Here is a 15,045-nt window from a genome sequence, read left to right as displayed (position 1 = left end):
TTTCATACAAAATCAGTGATGCCATTTTTTTGTTTTCTAACCCACGGAAAATTACAGGATTTTCAACAAAAATGTTTTGATTCTTTTTATATATATGAAACCTTATGTTTTTGACATACAAGAAAAAAAATCCTTTAAAGGCGATGGAGTCCGTTGATATCATTTTAAATTATTATTAACAATGGCGGACTATATTTATCCTTCAAGGAACTTTAGTTTTGTTCATTTTGCCACAAAAACATTGAGAATATGTCTTTATGAAGAACTGTCTTATTTAGTTTTAGAGTAATACATATCTCAATAACAATATGTATTTGTGAGTGTTTTTCAATCAAAAAATTAATCACAAACGGATGCACAATCATAGATACACACAATCATACACACCTACGAGACACACACACACACACTATATATATATCTATATATATATATATATATATATATATATATATATATTTATATATATATATATATATATATATATATATATATATATGTATATATATATATATATATATATATATATATATATATATATATATATATATATATATATATATGTATATACATTTATATATTACTATATATATATATAAATATATATATATATATATATATATATATATATATATATATATCTATATATATATATATATATATATATATATTGTTTGTGTGTGATTTTTATCACATCACTGTGATCATATACATGCATTAAGCTACAAATGTCCTTTAATATCAAACTCGCTCTACCTCGGAATTAATATATTTTCATATATGTTAACCGAAGGGGAATTTTTTAGTTGATAATAATTTCGTCCTCTAGTGGGTTCGAACCAGCGCCCAGCGGACAAAGGAGAAATCAGGACTTCAGTGACATGGTTCCGAAGTACCAACACTGATCTGAAGATGATTGCTGGGTTTATTGGTGTCAAAGGAAAATGGAGTGAAGTTAGCAATATCACGCGTAAAGACTTGCTATTGAGCAAGAAGGCAGTGCCCATGTTCCGCCAACGCATAAGAATAGGAGAGAGAGAGAAAAAAAACTTTATTTGCCGTACTTCCTTTTTCTCCTTTTTCTCGTTGTATGTACAGTGGTTGCCACCGATGGAGTGCGACTTCTCGTCCTCAGAAAGTCTTTAGAAATGACGATGCTGGAACTAAGTCCATTTCTTGACCGAAGCTGTCGCTAGTAACAAGATAGTGCTGAGTCGGCTCGTTAGTGTCACAGGCAAGTATAGGGCTTGACTGGCCTTGGGCTTGTCCATCGATTTACGGAAATCATACATATACATAGACAAACTCATATACGCACAAACACACACACACACACACACACACACACACACACACACACACACATATATATATATATATATATATATATATATATATATATATATTATATATATGTGTGTGTGTGTGTGTGTGTGTGTGTGTGTATGTGTGTATAATGTAAATACATATATATATATTATATATAGAAACATATACATATTTATATTTTATATATATATATATATATATATATATATATATATATATATATATATATATATATATATATATATATATATATATATATATATATATATATATATATTATATATATATAATGTTCCTGTTAAAGTCAGTGGCATTATTTGCAGAGACTGTCTTTTATTTAGACTTTGAATAAATCTATACTTACTTCTTTCACGTCGGCAAGCCTCTCAGGGAAATTCATGAGAAGCTTTCTTGACGAGAAAAAGAAGAGGTATAGACTGATTAGAGGGTCTAGATAAAAAGATAGTCTCTGCAAATAATGCATTGACTTCAATAGGAATTGCATACGAGAGAAAATATACCCAACTGGCAGGCATATATATATATATATATATATATATATAATATATATATATATATGTATATTATATATATATATACTATATATATATATATATACATATATATATATATATATATATATATATATATATATATATATATATATATAACGCCTTAAAAACACAACCATACATATGTATAAAAATTAAAATAAACATGATACAAAATATTGACATAACGAATAAAGGGAAGAAGAGGAAAGGCCCCAAGTATTATGGCCATGCTAGGTAGAGAGGGGTTGTAATACTCTGTTCAGTTTTGGAAATATTATTTTTAAGAAAAGCGATTCGAAGACAGCAAGCTGTTAGGAGGAAGACGTTAGCGTCAGGATTTTTAAATGTTTATTCTCTATTTCAAATTTGCATTACTTTGAATGTTCCCGAGGGTTTTCGGGAGTCGATATTTAGGACTAATATTTCTCAGGGGTCATTCTCTTAATGATATTTACAGTCTTTTGTTTGTTTTTACGCTCATCTGCAAAGGTGGATTATACCAGGTGAAACCCCTTAAAGGGTTACTGTCCTACTCGAGAATTCTGGACATGACAACTGGACAATTACCCGAAATCTCACTCCCTATTGTATCTATGCGGACCTAAAGAAGCCTTGGAGGCCCTCACATAATTTCCCTAAATACATCTAGGACACGTAAGTAAATAGACTGCATTGGATGTCAAAAACGGTGTTCAATTTGTTCTTGTATCTAAAGAAGGACAAGATAGTTCATGGATAGTTGTGGTTGATTGACATTTTACTTGGGACCTTTCGTTTTCTCTTCCAGACACTCTTTTTCTTCTCTTTGTTTGATATGTTAATTTTCTCAAAGTTTTGTGATTTGTTAAATATATATATATATATATATATATATATATATATATATATATATATATATATATATATATATATATATATATATATATATATAGTAACCATAAATTCCCGTTTTATTTAATCTGCATTAAACCACATCTAAGATTTTACTGAGCCCCACTTTATGATTATTGGCAACAAAACATTTTGCGAGGCGTCTCCACTTTGCATCAGTTTGAATAATCCCACCATCTCCTAAGTTAAGAAAGGACGTAAAGGAATAAGGCCTGTATTCCCAAATGAGCCCATTTAAATGTGGCGCCCCATTCTATGGGCGTTCACTTAGAGATCTTATATTCGCTCATGATGGGGAGCTCAGGCGTGTTGTCAAACAAATCAGTGTTATGGTGCACTTACAGGCCGCTGGCGGTATCTGCGCCTGGCAGCATTGTGGAATCTATGTATACAGAGGCCTCTTCGATTTGCTTGGTTGCTCTCGGCTGGAGAGCGAAGCATAAAACGAAGTGTGAACATTAGTTCCGATATTATATCTCATTATTTTTAGTAGGAAATAGAATGAATAAACACTCACTTGCACGTAATCTGCAGAATTACGAAGCTACGTGCTTGACCATTAATTACCTGAGAGCGGTTGGAATTGCCAAGTTTTGCTATCTATATTTTCATTCACGCACATGCGCACACTTAAACACACACACATATGTATGTATACAACATACAACTATATATATATATATATATATATATATATATATATATAGTATATGTATATATATATAAATATATATATATATATATATATATATAATATATATATATATATATATATATATATATACATATATATATCTATATATATATATATATATATATAGATATATATATATATATATATATATATATATATATGCGCACGTGTGTCTATATGCACGGTCACTGTAAAGATAAGTAACGGGATTATGATCTAGAAATATATCCTGTTATAAGGATACAGTGCGTAAGTTTTTTTTTTTTATCAAAGGTAAGAGAAGAATATATATATATATATTTTCATTTCAATGAAGGTAGCATGACATAACTCAGTGCACGATTCGTTTACATAACATTGCTTGTTTTTATGCAAAGACAGAACTATAATAGATGGCATTCTAAACATAGGTAAGAGGGATGAAGTGGCAACCACTGTGTGATGATCAGCGGACATTTACTATGAACGCCATTTGCTCAAAGGAAAAAACCCATATCATTTTAATTTAAAAAGTAACACAACCATTACTACGGTATTTAGAAACAAAAGGTAAAGAGGAATATCTGGAAATGTTATGTGTTGCGTTCATGGAAGTCTGGAACATGTATAGACTATCAAAATAACTTATTAAAAACCTGAGAACAAAGAAACCTGAGCCTTTCACTTATTTACAGAAGATGCCTTTGATTTTAGAGTCGCTATTCCTAATAATTAAAATTAAGAGCGTCTTTTTGTCTGCATGAAAACTTTGTTTTCAAAATTAATCGTAAGGTATAATATACTGATGCAAAAAGTATACAAATGTTATACAGTCAAGTTCTGATTTGAAAGAATAAATGAGTTCTGATTATGAAATGTAAGATAAAATTCATGAAGAGATACTGAAATGTATTATTGAAATAAAATTAAGGTGAACTTTTACTTTCCGGTGCACTGTCATCTGACTTTATGTGACATTCACAAACATATATATATATATATATAATATATATATATATGTATATATATATATATATATATATATATTATATATATATATTTACGTATAATGTATGAATGTATGTATGTATGTGTGTGAGTGTGTGCGTGTGTATTTATGTATGCCAGTATGTAATGTATACTTGCAAGCATGTATTTATGATTTCGTGTTCAAACTGGAGAATAATTTTACTAATAAGAGTTTTATGTCCCAAGTTCCCAGAAATTTCATCTGAGAATTGTGAACGGCATTCTGTGGTACTGAATATTCTAGTGGTTCTAGTGTGTATTTAAGTTGTATTGTTAGTGCGTAAGTATGTGAACATAAATACTTGTACAGCCCTGTGAATAACATAGAAAAAACCCTGGAAAATATACGAAATATCTGCCTACTAAAAATATATGGAAGGAGATATGAAGTAAGATACTACTTATGGCCACCATTTCCAGTGAAGGTTCACGCCTGTTTCCTTAATAAAGGCATTGAGAGGTAAAATACGTCCTTAGACATATCTCGTATACTTCGTTTTTAGTCTCGTATTTTTCAGACATGGTAAGACATAAAAAAAAATTTCTCGTTTGGAAGGATATGATAGTAAAGTGAAAAACATTAACTGACGCTCTCTCTCTCTCTCTCTCTCTCTCTCTCTCTCTCTCCCCATGATTAATGTTTGTGAATGTCACATAAAGTCAGATGACAGTGCACCGGAAAGTAAAAGTTCACCTTAATTTTATTTCAATAATACATTTTCAGTATCTCTTCATGAATTTTATCTTACATTTCATAATCAGAACTCATTTATTCTTTCAAATCAGAACTTTGTATACTTTTTGCATCAGTATATTATACCTTACGATTAATTTTGAAAACAAAGTTTTCATGCAGACAAAAAGACGCTCTTGATCTAATCATTAGAAATAATATATATATATATATATATATATATATATATATATAATATATATATATATATATATATATATATATATATTTATTTACACACACACACCACACACACACATATATATATATATATATATATATATATATATATATATATATATATATATATATACACACACACACACATAAGGGCCGGAGCTGGAGCTCAAAGAAGCTATATCACGAAGGAAGTATTAGGGAAAGGCATCCTCATCTCTTAACTATTTATTTCAATGCCGACGTTTCACGACGAATTCCAAGTCGCATTTTCAAGGCTGAAAATATATAAAATTTGCGAACATTAATACTCACTGTGATTTAATTTATATTAAAAATGTAATGGCAACAGCTCTCAATAAAGTAAAAAGTTAAAAGCTAAAATTCCACTGTACCTTAAAAGGCAAACAAATTACATGTACAGGACTTCACTAAAATCTTAGAAACACCTACCTACACAAAAGAAAGAGTAAGACCATCGAAAATAAGTAAAAAACAGAGTGAGGCAAACCAGCTGCCCAAACTACGCTATGAACAGTTTTACAGAGGACGTTTGGGTGTTTAACGACGGTACAGTCTTTTTTATAATTATCGATTCTAAAATAGTCAGGTTGTTGTTGTTCCGCAGTTGGCCCAAGACAGAAAAATCCTTGTTGTCAATATACGTTTTACATGTTTTTGAATGATTACGTATATTAGATTGTTCTGGATTAGATAACCTACTACCTGTTCTATGGCTTATGCCCCTGTGGGAATCACTTCGAACTTTCAACAGCCTCCTTGTGCATCCCACATATGTCCCGTGATCACATCTCGGGCAAGTGTATTTATATACGACGCTGGACGAAAGCAGAGGACTGAGTCGGTCTTTGACTCTAAACAGAGATCCAATAGTTAAGGGATTTTTGGGGATAATTTTCAAGACCACAGCCAGAAACCTCTTTTGAATAATGGATGTGCATGTTCTCCTGAAGGTATCATCATGCAAGAAAGGGAAACTTGCAAACATCTTCAGTTTCGGTACAGTACATACAGGTGTTGAATGCCCCATTTTTTCCATTAGCAGTTTGTTGAGAGAACTGAAAAAAAAGTCGTGAAGAAAAACAATTATTATTAAAATATCTCACCAGAAAGGATATTTCGTCGTGAAAGCTCATCCAGTTTGATGAGTGAGTATAAGCTCTATGGAGGAGGGTTAAAATAGAGTTCCGTTTAAAATTAAAGGAACACGAACTATAAAAATTCATTCCCAAACCAGTAAATGTGTTTTTTCTATACACTCCTGTGTAAAAACCTGAGTCACCTCTGGAAACAATAAGATCAAGGAACGGAAGTCTGTTATTTACCTCTTTCTCCATAGTAAACCTTATGTTTGGATGTTGTCGGTTGACGAACTCCAGATAGGACTCTGCATGACATTCATAATGAAACAGGGCGAACGTATGTCAACGAATCTAGGGGAAGGAACCTAATGGGACATTCATCCATTATACGCTCCTTCAGGGAGCACATAAAGATGTTAGCAAAAATTGGACCCAACGGTGATCCCAAGGCCATCCCTTCAGTTTGCTTATATAAAATGCCATTGAAAACAAAGGTCGTGTTCAGCACGGCCAGTTCTAAAAGTTGTTTAAAAAACGCTCTACTAAAATTATTAAAGATTGCATCTTGATCAGGAAAAAGTTTGTATAATATTATATCAATAGTTTCTCCTACCGGGACGTTTGTAAACAAGGATTTGCAAACAAAGCTTACCATATACAAATCTGAGTCCTGCCTGAGAATGTCCTCTTTGAACTTGGTGGAATTGGTTATCAAAAGATTCTCAGGCAGGACTCAGATTTGTATATGGTAAGCTTAGACGTCGATTAGACACATATCATAATTACATGTGTCTAATCGATTTTCGCCGATATAATCTCACCAAAACATCGGATATGGGTCGTATTTGGGAAATAGCTATTTGAAGCCACAGCCACAGAGTAAATCATATAAATTTAAAGGGAAACTTAGCTAAATCTAGCAGACTCGTACACAGAGGCTAATATAACGTCATCAATAAAGACCCTCCCACTCACTGATACTGTAGTGACGTACGTTACAAGATACCCCGCCCATATACTTTATGAATGAAGACTCAGATGTTGGTAGTAGTAGTAAAGTAACATATGGAATTCTTTTATTGTTTCACACTTTCAAACTCCCAAGTAGAGTACAATAAAGGAATGGTCATTAAACTAGAATATTAATTTTGTAAAACAGTTCCATGGCGCAATCCAAGTTTCTGTTGATTTAAAATATGCACCAAGTCTTAAACAGTCTCTGTGAAAACCATTGTCACCCTGCAGTTTCAAGGATATGGGAAGTATAGTTCTGATAGGTACCCGCGAAAGTTGCCAAACGGTCTTAGGGTCTATGTGGATAAAGACCAGTATTTACCCCATGAATAAAAATGCATTATTTAACATACTTTGTTTTTCCAATGCACACGGCCACATAAAGCGTTGATAATGATATTATTAATCATAATGATAATAATTACATTAATATTCATTACTGTTATCATCATTATTCTTGTTAATAATATTACAATCATCATCATTATTGTTATTATTCATATTTCAACATCAGGGAAGAGGGTGATAGAACATATGCCGTATACATTCACATATATAGACAGTTATGGTTCATACATAAATGCATATAAGCATAATACATAAATGAAATTTATATAATATATATATATATATATATATATATATTTATATAATATATATATTTATATATATATATAATATATATATATATATATATATATATCTATATATATGTAACATATAGGGGGAATTTGTTATGAGATATTTTAGATAATATAATATGATATGATATGTATGAGACATCGTTGTATGTCACGTGCTTTGACATTCCTCAGAAATTGAGAATCAGCAATTTAACTTCCCTAGAGACTGAGTGGTCCGAGCGACAGCTTAGGAAGGCTTACACAGCTTCCTTCGAGGTGTTATGATCAAGTATGCTGGCTTAGCAAATCAGTGTCCTTCGTCCTGTCGCCATGAGAGCTATGTAGAGGTGACTTTGAAACTGATTTCTAGCAGTTACCTGGGGCCTGAACATTGTGAACAATGTTCGTACGTATGTGTGCGAGCCTTTTCCCCCCCCTACAAAATGAAATGCATCGTTACCATGAGCGGGAGTCTACTGTAGAGAGAAGGCAAGGTCGGGATGGCCTCTGCCAGAGTATTTTTGTGAGTGTTTTTGCGACTGCGCTGAAATGGGTGAGTTAGTATATCTGTTTTAGCCAAAGTGTGGCTGGATTGTATTTGAATATTTATTTCAGAGATAACCTGTTTTTGTGATCTTTTGATTAAGTTCTTGGGCTTATCAGAGTGTTCTGTCTCCTAACAGGCGATTCTGGTAGGGGGAACTATATTCTGGAGAAGAGTGGGATGGTGTTGACTAATTACTGTGTAGACTGTTAATTACCGAGGGTTGTCTGAGCTATTTGGACTGTGAGTTAACATTCCATTTAATCATCCTGTTAAGAACCTGAGTTATTCAGTTAATACTTTGCTTTTAACTAAATGCATATTTTTGTAGTTCCGACTCTGATTTGATGACCTAATGAAATGGAGAGAGAGAGAGAGAGAGAGAGAGAAAGTGTTACCAAACCCAGTTGCCTGCTGCTATGGCCATTCGCTACCAAAAGAATAAAGAGGAACTTGTTGTCTCTGTTATTAGTGGTGGCGGCTGGTAAAAAGCCTTTTGTGTGAGATTGGTAACAGCTATAAAATGCTGTTTTCAGAGTGTCTGGTTGTGGAAATGCGTTAGGTTTCAGTTAGTAGGTGACAGGTGATGAGATTTATTCATCAGTGGGCTCTGGTACTGAGAAAAATTTTTTTTTAGCGTCAGCAAATTCACCCGTCTCGAGGCATTTGTTAGGATGAGTGACTCAGTCTGGCTTGTGTGTGAATGGTCATCAAGTGCTTTCTCTCTGAGCGCGTTCGTGTTGTGCCAACTAGATTTGCGTGTTTGTAATTGTGCAGATTCCAGATTGGTCTTTTCCATTGAAGGCGTAAGTGTTATGATGTATTTTTTTTTTGAGGCCCCGGTGTTTTTTTTTAACTTAGTGTGTGAACCATTTTAAAGAGGCAGTTTAGATTACCATATACTTCCCTCAAAGTAGCAGAATGTGATAAGTTTTATCGTTTAGAAGAGACGCATTCATCTTTGTTTTAATATATACGTGTGTATATGAATAGTTTTCATACATGCGACACTGTGTTTTGCCTCTGGGAGAGAGCGCCCGCTCATTCATGATGCACTCAGCTCAATTCCTGCCGAGCTACCAAGGTGGAGCGCAGCAGGAAGGCTAATGTCTTTCATGGGGGATTGCTTGACCGGGGGGTGAACTTCTTTTTTTTTCTTTGTGTCGGGGTAATGGGGGTGAGTTTGGCCTTGAATTGGAAAATTCAATGCTGTCATATCAGCTGATAACGACTGGGTGATGATATGGTATGCCCGTAGGGTTTCTTTTAGAAAGATTTTTTTTTCTTTCTCTTGAGTAAAGAGAGAATGGAAATGAAATGCATATGAATGTGGTGCAAGTTTTCCTTATGCTTTGGAGAATGCTTTTATGCAATGTTAGAGGGCATAATTATAACTGGGGATTCAGAGATTATTCTTTAATGGGGATTTGATTGGTGATGCCATTGGTGGTGAATGGGTGCCTGGTATTGCTGAGTGGTGATGATTGATGATACTGGGGAGTGATGAGTGGTGTTGATATTAGAGTTATGGGGTGTGGCAATAATGACAAATTCTGGGGAAATAGCAATATTAATGCTTTTACTGGTGTTACTGGAGATATTTACAGAGAATTATTATTATTACTGGAGATATTTTACGTGAGATATTTTACGGGGGGGTACTTAAGTAGAATTATCATTACTGGAGATATTTTTTGGGGATTCTGTCAGAGTTCATGGTGTTAATAATTTTTGGGGAATGTGCCAATGATTTTATGGGTGGTGATATCAATTTCTGGTGAATTTTGGTGAATTTGATGATAGCAATTTTGATGATACTGATAGTTGGTGATTCTGATACTTAATGTTGGGCAAGTATTAATTTTGGTGATACTAGGAGTACTATTATTTGGTGATACTACTGATACTGGCAAATTCTGATACTGGTAATTCTGATACTGGTGTTATTTTTTTTATACTAACATGGGTGTTGTAATGATTATTAAGGGTGGTGATGTTTTTTTGTGAATGTGGGAGGTACTAACGACATATTTTTTGTTTTTCTATTTCTATGAGTTCAGCAGATAATTGCTGGAAGTTTACGTGTGTCACAGATGTTACAGGTGTCACGGGAATAATTATCAGTGCCATTAGTTTTTATTTTCCTTTTTTAGATGTTAGCCATCGCTGACGTAAATTTTTTTATCATGGGCGAGTGTGAATTTATTTTTCTCTCCAGTTTGTGTTAATTTTTAATATCAGTTCGTGACTTGGAGTCATTGTTCGGGAATGTGTTTATAATTTCAGCTGTTTGATGCTGCAGAGAGATTTATGGGAGAATTTCTTGCATTTTTTGTATGTCTACATAGTGGCACTACATCTTTTTTTTCTGGATATTTGTGGTCCGGAAATTGTTGGCCTCTTGCACAATTGTGTTTGTTGCAACTTTGCCAGAGATAGGAAACTTGGTTAAGTTTCTTTTGGCCTATGCCGTAGTGAATATGGAGAAGTCTTTGCTTAGACACTTTATATTTGGAATTTTGTTATAATAAGTCATGGCACACTGATGATTTTTTCTAGAATTTCCTGGGCAATTTTATTTGCCGAGTTTTTTACCTCTTCTCAGCAGTTATGCTAAACAGAGAGTTTATTGTTTTTGACTATAACATTGAGTTATTTTACTGGAGAATTTGAGATATAATTGGAGATATAATTGGAGATATAATTGGATATATAATATTTTGGCCATTTGATATTTTTTTTATTTTTGGGGGGATATATTCCACAGTTTAGGCCTATGTTGGTGAGAGCTATGTCTAGTTCAATTATTTTGCAGCCATTTTTGTTCCAAAGAGAAACCTTTATAAGGAGATATGGGACAATATTTTTGAGTGCATCAGTTAGATGCTTTGAGTGCATTTTTTGGGGGATGGAGTTTCATTTTTGATTATCCTGCTTGGAGTATAATAATCTTTTTTGGGGACTTGTTTTATTCCACATGGGATTATTGGTGAGATAGAGGGAATATGGTGATGTGGGGTTATTAATTAAATGGAGGAAATATTTTTATCACCGGAGTGGTATTATTATTATGGTGATATATTGGGATGGCATTAATCTTTGGGGGTGACTTTTTTTGTGGTTATGATTTTTGGAGTTGAATTTCTGGGGTTTTACAAGCCAAGGGAGGGGTTCTGTGGTTCTTTTGGTTTTGTGACTAATGAAGGCGAGTGGCATTACTGCATTGTGGTTCTATGCAGATGTTGCATTTTTTATATTCACCAGTGAGTTATTTTTGGCGGTATATAATTGCTGAATTGCTGAATTGTGAGTTTACTATAGTTTTTATCCCGGATAGGTGATAATTCTTTATATAATTGAGTAATATCATGTGAGAGTTATGTCTTTGAGGCTATTTTTGAGCACCTTAGTCATCTCCTGGAGATACTTTTGTGAAATGTGCTTATGTGGTGTCAGTGTAGAACATTTTTTTGAGAATCGTGAGTTTCTGAAGTTGCAAGTATGACTAGACATTTCTATACTGCAGTTCGAGCACCTGACGTGTTCGCAGGTGGATTTTTGCTGACAGTACTGTGATGAGTCCGGTTGCTGACTCTCTTTTCCTCTAGTGTCGATTACTCAGAGTTTTGCACTATTCTGAGAGATGCTGATTTTTGGCATTTCACGGAGATGTATCTGCGTAAAGGGACTGTTTCCGGCCGTGTCCGATAGATGAAAAAGTTGCGATGGCAAAATTCCATAACTGTACATATTGCATTCATGGGGAAAAGTTGGGTTATGTATATTATATATATTGTGTGATGGGGAAAGTTCAATTATTGTTGTTGTCTTCTTTTTATTTTTCTTTTTTTTCTTTTCCTACGAGAAATGTAACTGGGGTTGAGCTTTAAATGGCATTTCTTTCTGGACAGGAGATATGATTTGTTGGGCTTTGTGAATTGCATAAGTGGGCATTTGACATTACGTCTCATTGAGATTAATTATGTAAGCAGTCAAAGGGTTTTTGCTGTTAGACATTGGAGAGTTTTTGCTGATTTTGTGGGTTGTAGAAATATCAGAGCTTGAGAGAACATTTTTCAGTGATAATTTCGGGGCTGGGCTTGTTACATGTTTTTTTCGGGACTTTTTTCTTTTTTTTCTCTTGTGAGAATTTGTGGGTTTGAAATGTGATGATAGAAGTCCGTGGGGTTTCTGTGAGTTCTGGGTGAGGTGTGTGCTAATGTGTGAATTTGGAGAATTGAGTTGGAGAATTTAGTATTTTATTTGTGGGGTTGTGATAATGACTTATGATTTACCAATCCTATGGAGTTACTTCACAAGTTGAAGTTAGAAATTAGTTCAGTGGTCATACTGAATGGGGTTAATTGGGAGACGTTCAGTTAGTATTTTTGGGAATTTTTGAGGTCATTATTTGACAGAAGTATGTCTGGGGTTAATTCTTCTTTGATTGACCAATGACGTGACTGACATACTGAAACACACCATAAACATCGTTCCCCAACTCTAGCAAGATGCCCACCAGCCGCTACAAAGATGTTGCTGATGTGTTCCCACATACGAGAGTTTCTACGAGTCTACGGGGTTCTACAGCGCTTTTGGACGATGACAGTCATCAGTTGTCTTCCGCAGGGAGAAGTTTCGCCTTTCTACAGCAGGTTTCGCGAGTCTGTGCAGTTGCAGCTACAGACAAAAAGGGAGATTTGAAAATTCAAGATGGGGAAAAGTTTCTACACCCAATTGTTATTATAGCCCATATGCAGGAGATGATGTGTGATAGATATTACATTGTACTGCCAGAGACGTGGAGTTATTACTATATTTTGTGTTTAATGAGCCAGCCAATGTTTTTTTTATATATAAGAGCTGTTTTATGTGACCTGTGGCCGAGCTATCTGTTACTTATAGGGGGAATTTGTTATGAGATATTTTAAATAACATAATATGATATGATATATATGAGACATCGTTGTATGTCACGTGCTTTGACATTCCTCAGAAATTGAGAATCAGCAATTTAACTTCCCTAGAAACTGAGTGGTCTGAGCAACAGCTTAGGAAGGCTTACACAGCTTCCTTCGAGGTGGTATGATCAAGTATGCTGGCATAGCAAATCAGTGCCTTTGTCCTGTCGCCATGAGAGCTATGCAGAGGTGACTTTGAAACTGATTTCTAGCAGTTACCTGGGGCCTGAACATCATGAACAATGTTCGTACGTATGTGTGTGAGCCTTTTCCCCCTTACAAAATGACAAGCATTGTTACCATGAGCGGGAGTTTATTGTAGAGAGAAGGCAAGGCCCGGATCCTAACAGGCGAATCTGGTAGGGGGAACTGTATTCTGGAGAAGAGTTGGATGGTGTTGACTAATTACTGTGTAGACTGTTAATTACCGAGGGTTGTCTGAGTTATTTGGACTGAGTTAACATTCCGTTTAATCATCCTGTTAAGAACCTGAGTTATTCAGTTAATACTTTGCTTTTAACTAAATGCATATTTTTGTAGTTCTGACTCTGATTTGAATACCTAATGAAATGGAGGGGAGGTATGACAAGAGAGAGAGAGAGAGAGAGAGAGAACTGTTGCCAGTCAAGAGAGAGAGAGAGAGAGAGAGAGAGAGAGAGAGAGAGAGAGAGAGAGAAAGTGTTACCAAACCCAGTTGCTTGCTGCTATGGCCATTCGCTACGAAAAGAATAACGAGTTAATTGTTGTCTCTGATATATATATATATATATATATATATATATATATATATATAATATATATATATATATATATATGTATGTATGTGTGTGTTGGTGCGTGTGTGTGTGTAAGGTCAGTAGAATAGGCAAAATGTTAAAAATGGTCATTGCAGCTAATCAGTGAGATAGTTTATTAGTCAAGCAAATTTGGCCATTGTTTATTCTTCGTCTGAAAAGTTAGAAATACTTTGATATAAGCAAAATATTTGTATATATCTCTTTTTCATACTCGTCAATATAGTATAATCCCTATAAAGGTCACCTTTGTCCTTTTGTCTAAATCGTTTGGTGTTTGTGTATCGCCTTATTAACCACTTACCCGTTAATAATTAGCATATGATGCATAGGACTCTTTCTTTGTTGCATACTGCAAAAAACACGCAACACGAAAGCAGTCTTGAAGCCATGAGCACAATTTGATGGGCCTGTCATAAGTGAAGCAGCAGTCACATATACCCTGGCTTTGACCAATGATGATCGGCTGCCCTCGCCCTGTTGCCGGCGGTGTTTACTATTTTGTAAGGTTACCAGGTACCTTAGGGCAAAATATCATACAAACCACCTCTAATGATCGTATTCTCATTTCAATATGATTGCATTTCACCAATTCCAAAAGTCTTAAATAGCTGATAGTC

The sequence above is a fragment of the Macrobrachium nipponense genome, chromosome 20, assembly GCF_015104395.2.
Source record: "Macrobrachium nipponense isolate FS-2020 chromosome 20, ASM1510439v2, whole genome shotgun sequence".
Lineage (NCBI taxonomy): Eukaryota > Metazoa > Arthropoda > Malacostraca > Decapoda > Palaemonidae > Macrobrachium > Macrobrachium nipponense.
This window is presented reverse-complemented; position numbering follows the sequence as displayed.